Here is an 18,314-nt window from a genome sequence, read left to right on the forward strand (position 1 = left end):
TTGAAACACCTATTACTGATTGAAATTGGTAATAAAATAGGGATAGAATTACACAGGAAACATATTAGTTAATGGTCCATATAAAATACACATTCTTCCAGAATTCAAAGAGCAGTCTTTAGGTCGTGTTATGACTTTGTTTATGGATGTGGCAGTGACAAGTGTTCTCAAATCCATAGAATTAGGAATTCAAATACTTGAATGGACATGAACCTTCTTATGACAGTGTAAATGGTCAGCCATTTTGGTAAGGGAGTTGGTAAGCCAGTAGTCAGCCAGTGCTGTCATAAGATATTGGGTAAAACAATGAATTTGAAGATTATTTGCACAGTGGGCTCTAGTTTAACAAACCTAACGCAATGGTAAATCTAAGCGCTGGCTGTAGGTCTATTGGTCCGGGGGTGTGTGAGAAATATTTTTTATATTTTCACAGCCAGAATTATGAGAACAATAGCTGGCGGTGGCTCAAAAGGGCTGGGTTTTGATGTATAAACAAGTTGTAAGTGTGACGAGGGCTTGGCCACTGGCCAATCAACGCATTCCATGGCTTATTTGAAAAAGCAAAAAAAAACATTTAACCTTTTATTTAACTAGGCAAGTCAGTTAAGAACAAATTCTTATTTACAATGACAGCCAAACCCTAACCCAGATGACACTGGGCCAATTGTGTGCCGCCCTATGGGACTCCCAATCACGGCCGGTTGTGATACAGCCTGGAATTGAACCAGGGTCTGTAGTGACGCCTCTAGCACTGAGATGCAGTGCCTTGGACGCTAAGCCAATCGGCATTATTACTACATGCTTTTGTCTCAAGTTCTTTAGGTTATTTGTTTTATTTTATTTAACCTTTACTTATCCAGGTTAGTCTCATTGAGATCAAATACATTTTTCAAGAGAGACCTGGTCCAACCAAGACAGCAGCAGGGGGGAACAATATTTCAGACAAATATCAGACATAACAATTTACAGACATAGACACACCATAAACAGAATTTTGACGTAGACGCACATAAATTGTGCGTCTACGTCAATAGACGCTTGTATGTTCTGTAATTGTAATTTATGTGCGTCTACGTCAAAATTCTCTATATATATATACCCCCGCATGAAGTCCTAATGACAATCACATTCCTCAGTAACAGGTGTCAACCAACCTTTTTAACACTTCTGATCTGTTCTGACTTTAACACCCGTTTAAAGTAAGTAGGAGTGAGACCTTAACTGCTATTTATTTCCTGACCTTATCGAAAAAGAACAGAAATAAAGCGGCAGTTTTCCCAAAATGGCCTTAAAGGTCATGGTATGCCAATGTTTAAGCCTACCTAGAGTCAGTGAAAACCAGCCAACGGCACTATAGAGATCACAGTGATGTCAGACGCTTTCAGTTAAAACCTGGTCTGCAGCTAATAGTAGTAGGCGGAGGTTTAGATAATTGCTTTCATGGCTCTATGCACCTCTGAGACAAAGGTTAGAAAGAGAACCTGGAGCAGGAGTGCTCGGGAGTGCACAGGGTGCTCATTTTGACCTTTTAACCCTATTAAATAATTTGCCTGCATCAAGAAAATGCTGATTAAAAGAGTTCAGAATAGAGGTTTTCTCAGTTACTACCTGTGAGTCTACCAGCAGTTGTTAAGGAAGCTGTGCATCTTTTTTGCACTCCAAACCTTTCACTACTTGCCAACCTTTGTAAGGATTATTCAGATTCTCAACATTAGATTTGAGGTAGTCTGCTTTCAGTTTTCGGGTCCTAGCTACACCCTGATTCATTCTGAATGCGTTTAAAAGCCATCCAACCATCAGCTGAATAAGACCCTCTTATTGACGGTCTTTGCGTTATCGTCAAGTACTGGCAACAGTAAAAAATTAAAATGACATGTTTGCTCACAAGCCTATGTTTGGAGTGTTGGCAGTCAACATTGTTGTAAATTGCTTCAAGGAGCCTAGCCTATATGTCTTTACGTATCACACGTCTCCTAAAATGGAAAACACTTAGCTCTTGTAAATGTTATATTATGTTTGAGGCATGTTCTCAAAAAGAAAAATATAGCCTAGGCCTGCCATTGATACCATATTATAGAACTGAATCATTTAAATATGTTTGGAGGAGCGCAGCTTTGGTAACCGGACGAGATGCGCTCTTTGGAGATGTCATGAATACTTGAGCAAGCGATATATAGCACTCTGAAGAATAGACCATTTAAACACCTTTTATGGATAGGCTACTTTGCAAGGTCAGGATAAAAAAATACATGACGCATTGCTGTTAAACTAGCCTTAGTAGCTGAGGCCTAGGGAAAGGGTACCCTATGGAGGGCTCGATATGAAACGAAAAACAAGCAATCAGTTTTTTTAAAACAACAATATTCATAAATAAGATGGGGTCAGAAGCATGATATCGTAAATTGCTTTATGTGTAACATTCGCACGTCTATACAAAATACTAGGTTCCTGTCAATTGTATGTGCGAGGCAGATTCTCAAAAAACGGACGAGGTGTGCTTATTGAAAATGGGGATGGATAGCCTACTTGAACAAGCAAAATGCAAGTATGTATAATGTGAATTATGAAAATGAATGAGGGCAAAAACCTCTAAAATATTTCAAAGCACTCTCAGTAGACCATTTCTACTGAGAAATGGCAATTACAACAACTGTGACAGAATCTCCCACCACAAATGGACCAAGCAGCGGAGAAGGGAGTCAAGGGAATACGGTCTGGACTATAGGAAGCAGCGCGCTTGGGAGGAGATGGCATCCTGGTCGCTGGAGGTATTGGAATCTAGGATTGACTGGACATGGGAACAATTACTGGACTACTGTGACAACCTGCCTGGGAGGAAGGTAGAGCACGAGAGTCACCCCCAATAATTGTTTGGGGGGGGCACACGGGTAGTTTGGCTGGGCCAAGGGTGAGCCCTAAGCCAGCTCCCCGTGTTAATATGGAGAAGCGTATGGAGTGGAGGGCGCCGTGTTTTGCTGAAGTGCGCACAATCTCGCCCATACGCACGCACAGTCCGGTGCGAGATATTCCAGCCCCTCGCAGATGCCGTGCTAGAGTGGGCATCCAGCCTGGTAGGAGGATGCCTGCGCAGCACGTCTTGTCGCCGGTACGCCTCCTAGGACCAGGCTACCCTACCCCCGCTCTACGCACGGCAACCATCAGGCCCCTGCACAGCCCAGTTCGCCCTGTACTAGTACCCCGCTCGTACAGGGCTACTAGTTCCATCCAGCCAGGAAGGGTTGTGCAGGAGGTGAGATCAAGACCGCCTGTGCGCCTCCATGGCCTGGTGCTTCCAGTTCCTGTCTCTCGTGCGGACCCGGAAGTGCGAAATCCCAGTCTGGCACGTCCAGTACCAGCACCACGCACCAGGCTTCCAGTGCGTCAGCCCAGTCCGACTCGTCCTTGTGTCCTCCTCCCAGAGTGCTAAGAACCTTGGCGTGATCCTGGACAACACCCTGTCGTTCTCCACTAACATCAAGGCGGTGACCCGATCCTGTAGGTTCATGCTCTACAACATTCGCAGAGTACGACCCTGCCTCACACAGGAAGCGGCGCAGGTCCTAATCCAGGCACTTGTCATCTCCCGTCTGGATTACTGCAACTCGCTGTTGGCTGGGCTCCCTGCCTGTGCCATTAAACCCCTACAACTCATCCAGAACGGCGCAGCCCGTCTGGTGTTCAACCTTCCCAAGTTCTCTCACGTCACCCCGCTCCTCCGCTCTCTCCACTGGCTTCCAGTTGAAGCTCGCATCCGCTACAAGACCATGGTGATTGCCTACGGAGCTGTGAAGGGAACGGCACCTCCATACCTTCAGGCCCTACACCCAAACAAGGGCACTGCGTTCATCCACCTCTGGCCTGCTGGCCCCCCTACCTCTGAGGAAGCACAGTTCCCGCTCAGCCCAGTCAAAACTGTTCGCTGCTCTGGCACCCCAATGGTGGAACAAGCTCCCTCACGACGCCAGGACAGCGGAGTCAATCACCACCTTCCGGAGACACCTGAAACCCCACCTCTTTAAGGAATACCTAGGATAGGATAAAGTAATCCTTCTAACCCCCCCCCTTAAAAGATTTAGATGCACTATTGTAAAGTGGTTGTTCCACTGGATATCATAAGGTGAATGCACCAATTTGTAAGTCGCTCTGGATAAGAGCGTCTGCTAAATGACTTAAATGTAATGTAATGTAATGTAATGTAAATGTAATTTCAAACCCCTTTATTCATAGGCTACTTGGCTAATGGCCAGAATAAAATATGCATCTCTGCAATGCTGCTAAACCAGCCCTGATTAAGGGAAGGGTAGGCTATCCTTGGTTTATAATCAAATTAAACAAAATGGGGGGAACCAATCACCGGGACAAAGGGCACATCTCTTTTCCATGGGCATTGTGCGCCATGGCTGGATAGGCTGTGCTTCCACCGTCAAAGTCCATGCCATTATCAACTGCGTTACCACTGAGACCTGCTTTTTGTGGGTCTTAACTTCCCATTAGCACTGCATAAAATTTGAACTTTTGCACTTGTTTTTGACACACCTCAATATTGCCACACCTCCCATCTCAGCACAAGAGACCTGCCGAACCTAGCGTTAGAGCTGGAAAGTGTGCCAGTTTTTACATGGAAAAATTGCAATCTAATGTGCGTTTGACACTTGCTTCTCCTTAGTGCCAGACGTAAATAGAGTCCAGTGTGTTTTTTTTAGCTAGCTAGCCTGCCAGTTTAAGCGGAATGATTACAATATTGTTTTTATTAACTTCCAACATTCCATACAAACAATGCAGGAAATCCACAGCCATACACTGGCTGAAAACAGTTGATGATTGGATTTAGACAAGTTGTAAATGCAACAAGTACAGAAACTGTATAATATTAGAACACACACATCATTCCAAGAAAACAAACATTGAGACAGTTATGGTCTGTTTAAATACACTACCGTTCAAAAGTTTGGGGTCATTTAGAAATGTCCTTGTTTTCCATGAAAACATACATGGAATGAGTCGCAAAATGAATATGAAATATAGTCAAAATGTTGACAAGGTCATAAATAAGGATTTTTTATTGAAATAATAGTTTCCTTCAACCTTTGCTTACTTAAAAGAATACTCAATTTGCAGCAATTACAGCCTTGCAGACCTTTGGCATTCTAGTTGTCAATTTGTTGAGGTAATCTGAAGAGATTTCACCCCATGCTTCCTGAAGCACCTCCCACAAGTTGGATTGGCTTGATGGGCACTTCTTATGTACCATACAATCAAGCTGCTCCCACAACAACTCAAAAGGGTTGAGATCCAGTGACTGTGCTGGCCACTCCATTATAGACAGAATCCCAGCTGACTGCTTTGGGTCATTGTCCTGTTGTAGGAGGAAATTGGCTTCAATTAAGCTCTGTCCACAGGGTATGGCATGGCATTGCAAAATTGAGTGATAGCCTTCCTTCTTCAAGATCCCTTTTACCCTGTACAAATCTCCCACTTTACCACCACCAAAGCACCCCCAGACCATCACATTGCCTCAACCATGCTTGACAGATGGCGTCACGCACTCCTCCAGCATCTTTTCATGTTTTCTGCATCTCACGAATGTTCTTCTTTCTGATCCGAACACCTGAAACTTAGATTCGTCTGTCCATAACACTTTTTTCCCAATCTTCCTTTGTCCAGTGTCTGTGTTATATTGCCCATCTTAATATTTTATTTTTATTGGCCAATCTGAGATATGGCATTTCTGTGCAACTCTGCCTAGAAGGCCAGCATCCCGGAGTCGCCTCTTCACTGTTGACGTTGAGACTGGTGTCTTGCGGGTACTATTTAATGAAGCTGCCAGTTGAGGACTTGTGAGGTGTCTGTTTCTCAAACTAGACACTCTAATGTGCTTGTCCAGTTGCTCAGTTCTGCACCAGGGCCTCCCACTCCTCTTTCTATTCTGGTTAGAGCCAGTTTGCGCTGTTCTGTGAAGGGAGTAGTACATAGCATTGTAAGAGATCTTCAGTTTCTTGGAAATGTCTCGCATGGAATAGCCTTGCTTTCTCCGCACAAGGATAGACTGACGAGTTTCAGAAGAAAGTTATTTGTTTCTGGCCATTTTGAGCCTGTAATCAAACCCACAAATGCTGATGCTCCAGATACAGATCAATTAGCCTTTTAAAATGATAAACTTGGATTAGCTAACACATTGTGCCATTGGAACACATGAGTCATGGTTGCTGATAATGGGCCTCTGTACACCTGCAAGTGCCTTGCAAAAGTATTCATCCCCCTTGGCGTTTTTCCTATTTTGTTGCATTACAAACTATAATTTAAATTGATTTTTATTTGGATTTCATGTAATGGACATACACAAAATAGTCCAAATTGGTGAAGTGAAATGAAAAAAATTACTTGTTTCAAAAAAAGTAATGCGTGCATATGTATTCACCCCCTTTGCTATGAATCCTAAATCAGATCTGGTGCAACCAATTACCTTCAGAAGTCACATAATTAGTTGAATAAACTGCAATCTAAGTGTCACATGATCTGTCACATGATCTCAGTATATATACACCTGTTCTGAAAGGCCCCAGAGTCTGCAATACCACTAAGCAAGGGGCAGCATGAAGACCAAGGAGCTCTCCAAACAGGTCAGGAACAAAGTTGTGGAGAAGTACGGATCAGGGTTGGGTTATAAAAACAAATATCAGAAACTTTGAACATCCAACGGAGCACCATTAAATCCATTATAAAAAAATGGAAAGAATATGGCACCACAACACACCTGCCAAGAGAGGGCCGCCCACCAAAACTCATGGACCAGGCAAGGAGGGCATTAATCAGAGAGGCAACAAAGAGACCAAAGATAACCCTGAAGGAGCTGCAAAGCTCCACAGCGGAGATTGGAGTATCTGTCCGTAGGACCACTTTAAGCTGTACGCTCCATAGAGCTGGGCTTTACGGACGATTGGCCAGCAAAAAGCCATTGCTTAAAGAAAAAATAAGCAAACACATTTGGTGTTTGTCAAAAGGCATGTGGGAGACTCCCCAAACATATGAAAGAAGGTACTTTTGGCCATCAAGGAAAACGCTATGTCTGGCGCAAACCCAACACCTCTCATCACCCCGAGAACACCATCCCCTTTGCTTTGCTGCAGGAGGGACTGGTACACTTCACAAAATAGATGGCATCATGATCGAGGAAAATTTGGTGGATATATTGAAGCAACATCTCAAGACATCAGTCAGGAAGTTAAAGCTTGGTCGCAAATAGGTCTTCCAAATGGACAATGACCCCAAGAATACTTCCAAAGTTGTGGCAAAATGGCTTAAGGACAACAAAATCAAGGTATTGGAGTGGCCATCACAAAGCCCTGACCTCAACCCTATAGAACATTTGTGGGCAGAACTGAAAAATGTGTGCGAGCAAGGAGGCCTACAAACCTGACTCAGTTACACCAGCTCTGTCAGGAGGATAGGGCCAAAATTTACCCAACTTATTGTGGGAAGCTTGTGGAAGGCTACCCAAAACGTTTGACCCAAGTTAAACACTTTAATGGCAATGCTACCAAATACTAATTGAGTGTATGTAAACTTCTGACCCACTGGGAATGTGATGAAAGAAATAAAAGCTCAAATTAATCATTCTCTCTACTATTATTCTGACATTTCACATTCTTAAAATAAAGTGGTGATCTTAACTAACTGACCTGAGACAGGGAAATGTTACTAGAATTAAATGTCAGGAATTGTGTAAAACTGAGTTTAAATGTATTTGGCTAAGGTGTATGTAAACATCCGACTTCAACTGTATGTGTTCCCTTGTCTTGACAGTCCCAAATCTATTTGCTCCCAATTAGATAAGACACTCTATAACTTTATATGGAAAAGGAACCCTCACAAAGTAAAAAGAATAAACCATATGACCAAAAGTATGTGGACACCTGCTTGTCGAACATCTCATTCCACAATGGGCATTAATATGGAGTTGTCCCCCCCCCTTTGCTGCTATAAAAGCCTCAACTCTTCTGGGAAGGCTTTCCACTAGATGTTGGAACATTGCTGTGGGTGCTTGCTTCCATTCAGCCACAAGCATTACAGTGAGGGGAAAAAAGTATTTGATCCCCTGCTGATTTTGTACGATTGCCCACTGACAAAGAAATGATCAGTCTATAATTTTAATGGTATGTTTATTTGAACAGTGAGAGATAGAATAACAACAAAAAAATCCAGAAAAACTCATGTCAAAAATGTTATAAATTGATTTGCATTTTAATGAGGGAAGTAAGTATATGATCCCCTCTCAATCAGAAAGATTTCTGGCTCCCAGGTGTCTTTTATACAGGTAACGAGCTGAGATTAGGAGCACACTCTTAAAGGGAGTGCTCCTAATCTCAGCTTGTTACCTGTATAAAAGACACCTGTCCACAGAAGCAATCAATCAATCAGATTCCAAACTCTCCATCATGGCCAAGACCAAAGAGCTCTCCAAGGATGTCAGGGACAAGATTGTAGACCTACACAAGGAAGGCTGGAATGGGTTACAAGACCATCGCCAAGCAGCTTGGTGAGAAGGTGACAACAGTTGGTGCAATAATTCGCAAATGGAAGAAACACAAAAGAACTGTCAATCTCCCTCGGCCTGGGGCTCCATGCAAGATCTCACCACGTGGAGTTGCAATGATCATGAGAACGGTGAGAAATCAGCTCAGAACTACGCGGGAAGATCTTGTCAATGATCTCAAGGCAGCTGGGACCATAGTCACCAAGAAAACAATTGGTAACACACTACGCCATGAAGGACTGAAATCCTGCAGCACCTGCAAGGTCCCCCTGCTCAAGAAAGCACATATACATGCCCGTCTGAAGTTTGCCAATGAACATCTGAATGATTCAGAGGACAACTGGGTGAAACTGTTGTGGTCAAATGAGACCAAAATGGAGCTCTTTGACATTAACTCAACTCACTGTGTTTGGAGGAGGAGGAATGCTGCCTATGACCCCAAGACTACCATCCCCACTGTCAAACATGGAGGTGGAAACATTATGCTTTGGGGGTGTTTTTCTGCTAAGGGGACAGCACAACTTCACCGCATCAAAGGGACGATGAACGGGACCATGTACCGTCAAATCTTGGGTGAGAACCTCATTCCATCAACCAGGGCATTGAAAATGGGTCGTGGATTGGCATTCCAGTATGACAATGACCCAAAACACATGGCCAAGGCAACAAAGGAGTGGCTCAAGAAGAAGCACATTAAGGTCCTGGAGTGGCCTACCCAGTCTCCAGACCTTATTCCCATAGAACATCTGTGGAGGGAGCTGAAGGTTCGAGTTGCCAAACGTCAGCCTCGAAACCTTAATGACTTGGAGAAGATCTGCAAAGAGGAGTGGGACAAAATCCCTCCTGAGATGTGTGCAAACCTGGTGGCCAACTACATGAAACGTCTGACCTCTGTGATTGCCAACAAGGGTTTTGCCACCAAGTACTAAGTCATGTTTTGCAGAGGGGTCAAATACTTATTTCCCTCATTAAAATGCAAATCATTTTATAACATTTTTGACATGCGTTTTTCTGTTGTTGTTATTCTGTCTCTCACTGTTGAAATAAACCTACCATTAAATTGATGGACTGATCATTTCTTTATCAGTGGGCAAACGTACAAAATCAGCAGGGGATCAAATACTTTTTTCCCTCACTGTAGTAAGGTCGGGCACTGATGTTGGTCGGTTAGACCTCGTGATTAGGCCTCACAGTCAGCGTTCCTATTCATCCCAAAGGTTTTCGATGGGTTTGAGGTCAGGGCTCTGTGCAGGACAGTCAAGTTGATACACACCGTTCTCGACAAACTATTTCTGTATGGACCTCCCTTTGTGCACTGGAGAGGACCTTCCCCCAACTGTTGCCATGAAGTTGGGAGCACCATTATTCCTCCTCCACCAAATGTTACAGTGGGCATTACGGCAGGTAGCATCCATCAAACCCAGTTTCGTTAGTCGGACTGCCAGATGGTGAAGCGTTTCCACTGCTCCCGAGTCCAATGATGGTGAGCTTTACACCACTCCAGACGATGCTTGGCGTTGCGCATGGTGATCTTTGGCTTGTGTGTGGCTGCTCGGACATGGAAACCCATTTCATTAAGTTCCCGACGGACAGTTCTTGTGCTGATGTTGTTTTCAGAGGCAGTTTGGAACTTGGTAGTGAGTGTTGCAACCAAGAACAGATGATTTTTATGCGCTACGCGCTTCAGTACTCTGTGGTCCCATTCTGTGAGCTTGTGAGGCCTACCACTTCGCGGCTGAGCCGTTGTTGCTCCTAGACATTTTCACTTCACAATAACAGCACTTACAGTTGACTGGGGCAGCTCTAGCAGCGCCGAAATTTAACGAACTGACTTGCTGGAAAGGTGGTATTGTTTGCCACGTTCAAAGTCAAGAGCTCTTAAGTAAGGCCTTTCTACTGCTAATGTTCGCCTGTGTGTGCTCGATTTTTATACACCTGTCAGCAGTGGGTGTGACTGAAATAGCCGAACCCACTAATTTTCAAGGCGTGTCCACGTACTTTTGTATATATAGTGTGTGTTCTTAATGTGTTGGACTTTACTACTTTTAACCAAGTCGAAAAGATATATATTGGACAAATCATTACTTTAAAGGACCCAAACCTTTTGGTTTACAATACCAAATCTTATTTTCAGTAAGTTTAGTGGTTTAAGTTTCCTTTTGCAGTGTCCTTATGCAGTTGAAAAATGTGCTTAATTGTTGGTCCCTTCTATGCAAACATATTTTCCCCCTCATAAGTATGTTATATGGAATAATCTTGTCATAAAATATAAAAACAAGCCACTATTTTTAGGACATTGGTTTAGAACGGACATTTTACTTGTGGGTCAGCTTCTCATTTCGGACGGACATCTTTATACATAAAATTATTTTTTTAGAATGTATGCGCTCACTCTCTCACTAAAGGAATATGAAACAGTGTGTTACCAGATGGTGTTCTAGCCCTTTTGAAACAAATTGTGGTCAATACAGATCCATCACTTCTAAATTCAGCCATAGTAATTGTCTCTATTATTTTTTTTTTGAATCAATAATTCATTAATTATAGAAACTTTGTTGTAAATTAGTTAAAGGTATGGACTTTATCATACAAATATGTGATCACAAACAAAGTCAGATAAACACTCTTTAAAATAACTAAGGTGTTACCTGTTCAACGAAAGTATTTGTAAATATATTAGAAATGTTGATGAGAAATGTACATTTTGTCAATCTGGGACAGAATCTCTTGAGCATTTGTTTTCCTAATGTGTGTATGTGACTGTGTTGTGGGTGGGTTTTCAGCTGGACTTAGGTAGAATATTTTGGCTACAGTCGGGACATCCATCTGCAAGCTTCTGATGTTCTTTTTGTTTTTGATAGTCCAAGATTCTCCACTAACAAAAGTATGTGATGAATTTGATTATAAAATGCATTAAAAAAAACATAGTATTCAATATTTTTAATTGTAGATTTAAACAATTACTTTGCCACATTGAATACTATGATCTGTAAGAAAAAGACGGTAATGAAACCAATTGATACTCTTAAGCTTTTCAAATTTCTTTGAATGTAAAAACCCTGTGTTTTTGTGTTTGTTTGTTTGTATGCTTGATGTTTTGTGTTACAAAAATCTATACTGTACATCCTTAAAATTTGTAACACATTTTATTGCGTATCCTTCACAATGAATGGATTTTTTTTTTAAACAATGGCTGCCATTTTTAAAGCATTCTAGAACTTTGAGTGTTTGCCATAGCCACTCTAGAAATTCCATAGGATCTCTATGCTCATCCCTTCTGTCATCCATCCACTGCTGTGCCCTGGCCTGTTAAGTCTACATCATTCATCATACCTGTCATCTGTTTGCTTTGGAATGGCATCTCCTTGATCATATATCAATGTGGCCATCAGAGTTCTTTTTTTTTTTTTTATATGATTCTATGTAGGCCATTCATATAATGGCTTACATACTGTAAACATTTCTCTCTAAAGATGAAGCCATAAGAGGAAGATATTTAGAGTGAAATCATAGATATGACAGCAGGGTTAGATAATCAGTGTTTTGGCATCTGTGAGTGTCTCTCTGACAACATGGCTGTGTCTGGGAGAGTGCGTTTTGAGGTTTCTGCTATCTGGTCTATGGTGTGTTTTTCTTAGAAATCGTCAGTCTGTTCCATCTGTGTATTGTTTTATTTGCTGAGTACGTAACAATGTGATCTGTATTTAGATTACTGTGATTTCTCAGTCATTGCTAATCCAAAAGAGAGAATAAAGTTGCTGCACACACACAGATCCAGAGGTAAACTCATGCTTCATTTGTCAAAGCTTACACAATAAATTCTAAATGTCCTGATGTTTGTGACAGTGACGAATGTTTTCATGCTGTATAGGGTTAAATGCAACTACATACAGTGGCAAGAAACAGCATGTGAACCCTTTGTAAATACCTGGATTTCTGCATAAATTGGTCATAAAATTTGATCTGATCTTCATTTAGGTCACAAAAATAGACAAACACAGTCTGCTTAAACTAATAGCACAGAAACAATTATACGTTTTCATGTCTTTATTGAACACACTGTGTAAACATTCACAGTGCAGGGTGGAAAAAGTAGGTGAACCCTTGGATTTAAAAACTGGTTGGACCTCCTTTGGCAGCAATAACCTAAACCAAACATTTTCTGTAGTTGCGGATCAGACCTGCACAACGGTCAGGAGAAATTTTAGACCATTCCTCTTTATAAAACTGTTTAAGTTCAGCAATATTCTTGGGATGTCTGGTGTGAACTGCTCTCTTGAGGTCATGCCATAGCATCTCAATCGGGTTGAGGTCAGGACTCTGACTGGGCCACTCCAGAAGGCGTATTTTCTTCTGTTGAAGCCATTGTTGTTGATTTACTTCTGTGTTTTGGGTTGTTGTCCTGTTGCATCACTGAACTTCTGTTGAGCTTCAATTGGCGGACCGATAGCATGACATTCTCCTGCAAAATGTCTTGTTAAACTTCGGAATTCATTTTTTCCGTCTGATACCAAGCTGTCCATGCCCTGAGGCTGCACAGCAACCCCAAACTATGATGTTCCCTCCACCACACTTTACAGTTGGGATGAGGTTTTGATGTTGGTGTGCTGTGCCTTTTTTTTCTCCACACATAGTGTTGTGTGTTCCTTCCAAACAACTCAACTGTAGTTTCATCTGTCCACAGAATATTTTTCCAGTAGCGCTGTGGAACATCCAGGTGCACTTTTGCAAACTTCAGACATGCAGCAATGTTTTTTTTGGACAGCAGAGCCTTTTTCCGTGTAGAATGCCCTTTCTTTCTCACTCTTAACATTCCATGCTCATCATTTGACAATGCCCCGGGAAGTGACATTGTCCAGTTATGGGGTGATTACATTTTCTAATTCTGCTACTGACCTTGGGGAAATGCTACTGAAGGAGCTCAGCATTCATTTCTTGCCAGGGAAGGGACATAGTTTCTTCTTAACACCGACACGTAACAGTAGCATCAAGATAAGGCAGGGCAAAACATGGATTAATCTGAATATACTTAAAAGAGACACCATAGGACAAGAGCTGGAAGTGATGCTCAGAATGTAAATCTCCATGTTCTGAACACTTTATTACAATGTTTTGTTGGATATTTTTGTAAATAATGAATGAAGATTAAAGCTAGAATCTGCAGTTAAAACAATAACAAAGTTGCCGCCCTGCCTCTGTTTTGGTAAAATGATGATGATGGATGGGTTTGGAGAAATATATCCACACTCAAATGTATAGACAGAGCTATGGATGCAAGGACTGACCATCCATGAAATCAAAATGACAGTTTTAACCATATTTTGAGGCTATAGACCTTTTTAATTGTCAGAACAATAATGCGTTCTATATGCATGTGCAACCAAGAGGTTCCCCAGTAAACATCAGATGCTGTAGTGTGCCATAATTGCTAGCTAGCTAGCCATCTAGCTAGTTAGCTGTCTAGCTAGTTAGCTGTCTAGCTAGCACAAAATTACAAGTTCGTATTTCTTGATCCAACCAAAAAAGAGATCACACAATTTATATACACACATTGACTTGATGCTACCAGATCCACTAAACAAAACATTTATCAGATGCCATGACCTCTGCAGACCCTTACATAAGTGTGCTGATGGGCCTATTTCCAGTTTATTATTAGTTTGCTCTAGTGGTGTTAGCTAAATACATTTTGGCTAGCACAGCAAATAACCACAGAGCTAGTGTGATGTGAAGGTAGAGAATGTTCAGCTTACTTGGTTAGCCAGCAAGATGGAGATGAATTAATCTCGTGACAGCCAACAATATAATTCAACTAATGTATGTATGTCAAAAGTGAGCTAGCAGCAAAATAAATTAGACAGAGAGATCAAACTGCTGAGTTGGCCTGCATACGATCCCAGCTTCATCCCTGCAACTCAGGACAGCAGATTTAAACAATGGACGCAGAAAGGCATCACATCATTCAGTACAATTATAAGGAATGGGGACCTAGATAACGTCCAGGACCTAAGTAAAAACAACATGGCTTGGATAAACAAGATTTTTACAGATACCAACAAGTTCGACATTATTTCTTAAGGGAGATAAAAGTGACTGACCCTCGAGCACCTCCAAAAATCTATCCAAGTATTCACTAACGCATACAACTTGGGGAGTAACAAAAAAACTATCTCAAATCTCTACTTGGGTATTCAAACCTCAGAAACATTCTACAAACTATATTAAAAAGAAATGGGAGGAGGAATTTAACATTGAAATAACTGATGAAACATGTTTGAACATATTAGAGACACAACAAAGCTCCACCAACTCAAGGTCATGGAGAGAATTCTGTTGGAAGAATGTTGTACGTTTCTTCATAACACCTAAACTGAAATCAAAACAGACTGGCTCCCTACATCCTTGTTGGAGAGAATGCGGCCTATCGAGGGTGGATCACTCTCATATCTTTTGGACTTCCCCCGCAATCGAAACCTACTGGGGAGAAATAAGATCTAACATTGGAAAAATTATGGGATTTGACATAGAACAAACATTCTTTGTACTTGGGTGAAATACCTGATAACTTACACAATAGAGAAAAGTACCTCTTGAAGGTCCTACTGGCAGCCAGTAAAAAGGCTATCACTAGGAAATGGCTACAAAAGACCCTCCCACAGTGACACAATGGATAGACATTGTAAAAGAAATACACCACATGGAGCGTATGACCTTTGCTTTAAGAACACAAGAGGAGAGAGGTCAGGAATACTGGGAAAAATAGGTTTCGTACTTGGAAAAGATCTAATTCAAAGATGTCAATGTAACTAATATGATGAAGGTATGACGTGCACTATAACTGCCAGATCCTTTTTGTTGTTCTTTTATTTTACTTTATTTGTACTTTTTGTGTTCCTACAATAAAAACAAAGTATAAAAAAAGTGAGCTAGCAGCAGTAATTACCCCACTATCAACCCCTCCTCTCGCCCTCACAAATCTGTCTCTACTAGCTCTTAATTTTCTTTCTTCAAAACACAACTATATTTTACCCAGCTGTATTGCCTACTTAGTTTCAATTAAGAAACATAATAATGAACCGCTAGCTTGTGTTAGGCATGTAATATTGACCTCCGGTTATGAGACCTAGCTAGTGGTTTGTTTACATGTAGTAAAGCTAGACTATAACACAAATGCTAGTGCTCACACCTTGTGGTGGTGATGTTGAACTGCATATAATTACACCAGGATGATACATAAAATGAAGCAAACAAATTGCAACTATGTCAAGCAACATTTTATTTTTAAATTAAATCAAATGATCCTTAATATATTCCTTTCTGCACAACCTCATTATAGTGATATTTGCTAATAATGTCTCTCTCCTGAACATGTCATCCTTAAAGGGGCATTCAAGCAGTTGTTACATACAATTTTGGAGTCATTAATTAATGATATGCACCCATTGATTCTTGAAGAATGGAAAGGTCAAATGCTTTATTATCTAAATGTTAAAAGTGTGTGGGTGACGGAGGGAAACAAAATGGTGCAGTTTGAGGCTATGTGGCGGAGAGTGATGCGGGAGATGGAGGTGTAAGCAGGTAGGTCTGTGTAGGACTGATGTTGTGGATATTTGTGTGGGTCTGTGTGTTGTCGCTTGTATATGTATGTTTTGTATTGTTAAAAAATATATATGATTCGTGAAGAATATAACTTAGAAATGCCTCATGAGCTTAGTTAAACTGTCATACCCCATCAGAACCCAAAGTATAAGCTTGTTTTACTCCAATGTTTGTAAACAAAGTACATGTAAACAAATACTATATAGCCTAAAAACCTGTTTTAAGTTTATAATTTTGATATCATGGGTGGTCAGTCATAGCATCCATGTGTCTAATGAATTTGAGAGTGGTTACATTTCTCCAGCCCCATCTGTCAGCTTTTTACCGAAACCGGAGCGGGAAGTATGCTTTGTTATTGTTTCAACTGCTGATTGCTGCTGTAAGGCCAGGGCCGGTGCCAGATCGAATCAGTTGGACGGGCATTTGATTTCCATAGGCGGACACATTTTTTTCACGGTACCTCGTGTGCACACGCACGCTTTGTTTTTTTAGAACACCATAACCACTGGGCCTCGGGTGACTGCAACATTCTAACAGAATAATTAATACATTTTATATATGCTATCACATGTAGAAAATAGGCAGAATCTACCACACATCCAAAGCTGATTTGTGAAGGTGCTGGAGGCAAAACTGGAGAAACAGTTCTATCACAAAAATGATAATTTGGCTGTGTTTATGAAGGTCTTAGGTATCATTTCACTGGTACTGTATATATATTCTAAAGCTCAGACACACCTACTCATTCCAGGGTATTTTTTTTATTTATTTTTTCATTATCCCCTGTGTATTTATACCTGTGTTCTCTGTTTGTCTGTTGCCAGTTCGTCTTGTCTTACCAGTGTGCTTTCCCGTCTTCCTGTTTCTCAAGTTCTGTTTCCTAGTTTTTTCTGCTTCTGACCATTCTGCCTGCCCTGACCCCAAGCCTGCCTGCCGTCCTGTACCTGCCTGACTCTGACCTGATCACGAACCTCTGCCTGTCCTCGACCTGCCCTCTGCCTGCCCCGTGTTCATAATAAATGATCTGAGAACTATGCTATCTGCCTCCTGTATCTGCATCTGGGTCATATCCTGAGTCGTGATAAATTGAGATGATTTGGGATGAGTTGGACCGCAGAGTGAAGGAAAAGCAGCCATCAAGTGCTCAGCATATGTGGGAACTCTTTCAAGACTGTTGGAAAAGCATTCCTCATGAAGCTGGTTGAGAGAATGCCAAGAGTGTGCAAAGCTGTCATCAAGGCAAAGGGTGGCTAATTTGAAGAATCTCAAATATAAAATATTTTTTGATATGTTTAACACTTTTTTGGTTACTACATGATTCCATATGTGTTATTTCATAGTGTTGATGTCTTCACTATTATTCTACAATGTAGAAAATAGTAATTATAAAGAAAAACCCTTGAAGGAGTAGGTGTGTCCAATTTTGACTGGTACTGTATATCTTTTTTTAAATAACACAATCATTTTAATTACTTTTACTGTAAAATATGTGAAAACAAAAAACACAAATTTTAAGTTTTCAATCACTTATTCGTGGACTGCCTTTGTTATAACTATGAAACAGAAAGCATCGTGTTGGAACGTGGTAACAGCAAAAGCAATAATAGCTTTATAATAGCTGAATATACTGTAAGTGTCGATGATGGCAGTCAAAAATCGTCAATTATCAGTTGGCGCATGTCTATGTCACATATATAACGAAAGCTGGTGAGTGCGTTGCTGATTTAGTTTTTTTTCTTGATATGAAATTTTGTGCTGATAATCAACCGGTAGCATTGTCTTGTTCTATCCAAACGCCGCCGTCCCTTCCTTTCTCCTGTCTCACTGTTTCATTTTGTGTTGACACGAGCATCTGGCTTTTTTTGCGCTTAGTCCTCGGAGGTGTAGGTTCATGCTGAGGCTCAGAATCAGAATAATAATTATCAGGGATGTCATCAGGATTCATTTCTTCCCCACCATCGAAGTCGTTTTCATTCAAATCTTGTAGCATTTGTCTTTGTCTTCTTGCCACTGTAAATTACGGACGCTCTCACTGTGTTCTCCAAATAGTGGATTTATAGAGGGTACATGCCATTTTAAGATTATAATTAGAATAGATCAATACAATAGAATGGCCCACCCTTTTCTTCATTCACAATTGGTGATTAGAACATGATGCAAGGTTGGCTTCCCCTCGCTCATC

The 18,314-nt window shown here is 41.2% G+C and overlaps 1 protein-coding gene across 4 annotated transcripts in view; it reads left to right on the top strand.

Annotated features, from left to right (window-relative positions):
• LOC106573225 (spondin-1) overlaps positions 1-18,314 on the top strand; it is a 137,320-nt gene that overhangs the window by 54,616 nt on the left and 64,390 nt on the right. The window lies entirely within an intron of this gene.

Source organism: Salmo salar, chromosome ssa16 (genome assembly GCF_905237065.1).
Source record: "Salmo salar chromosome ssa16, Ssal_v3.1, whole genome shotgun sequence".
Taxonomy (NCBI): domain Eukaryota; kingdom Metazoa; phylum Chordata; class Actinopteri; order Salmoniformes; family Salmonidae; genus Salmo; species Salmo salar.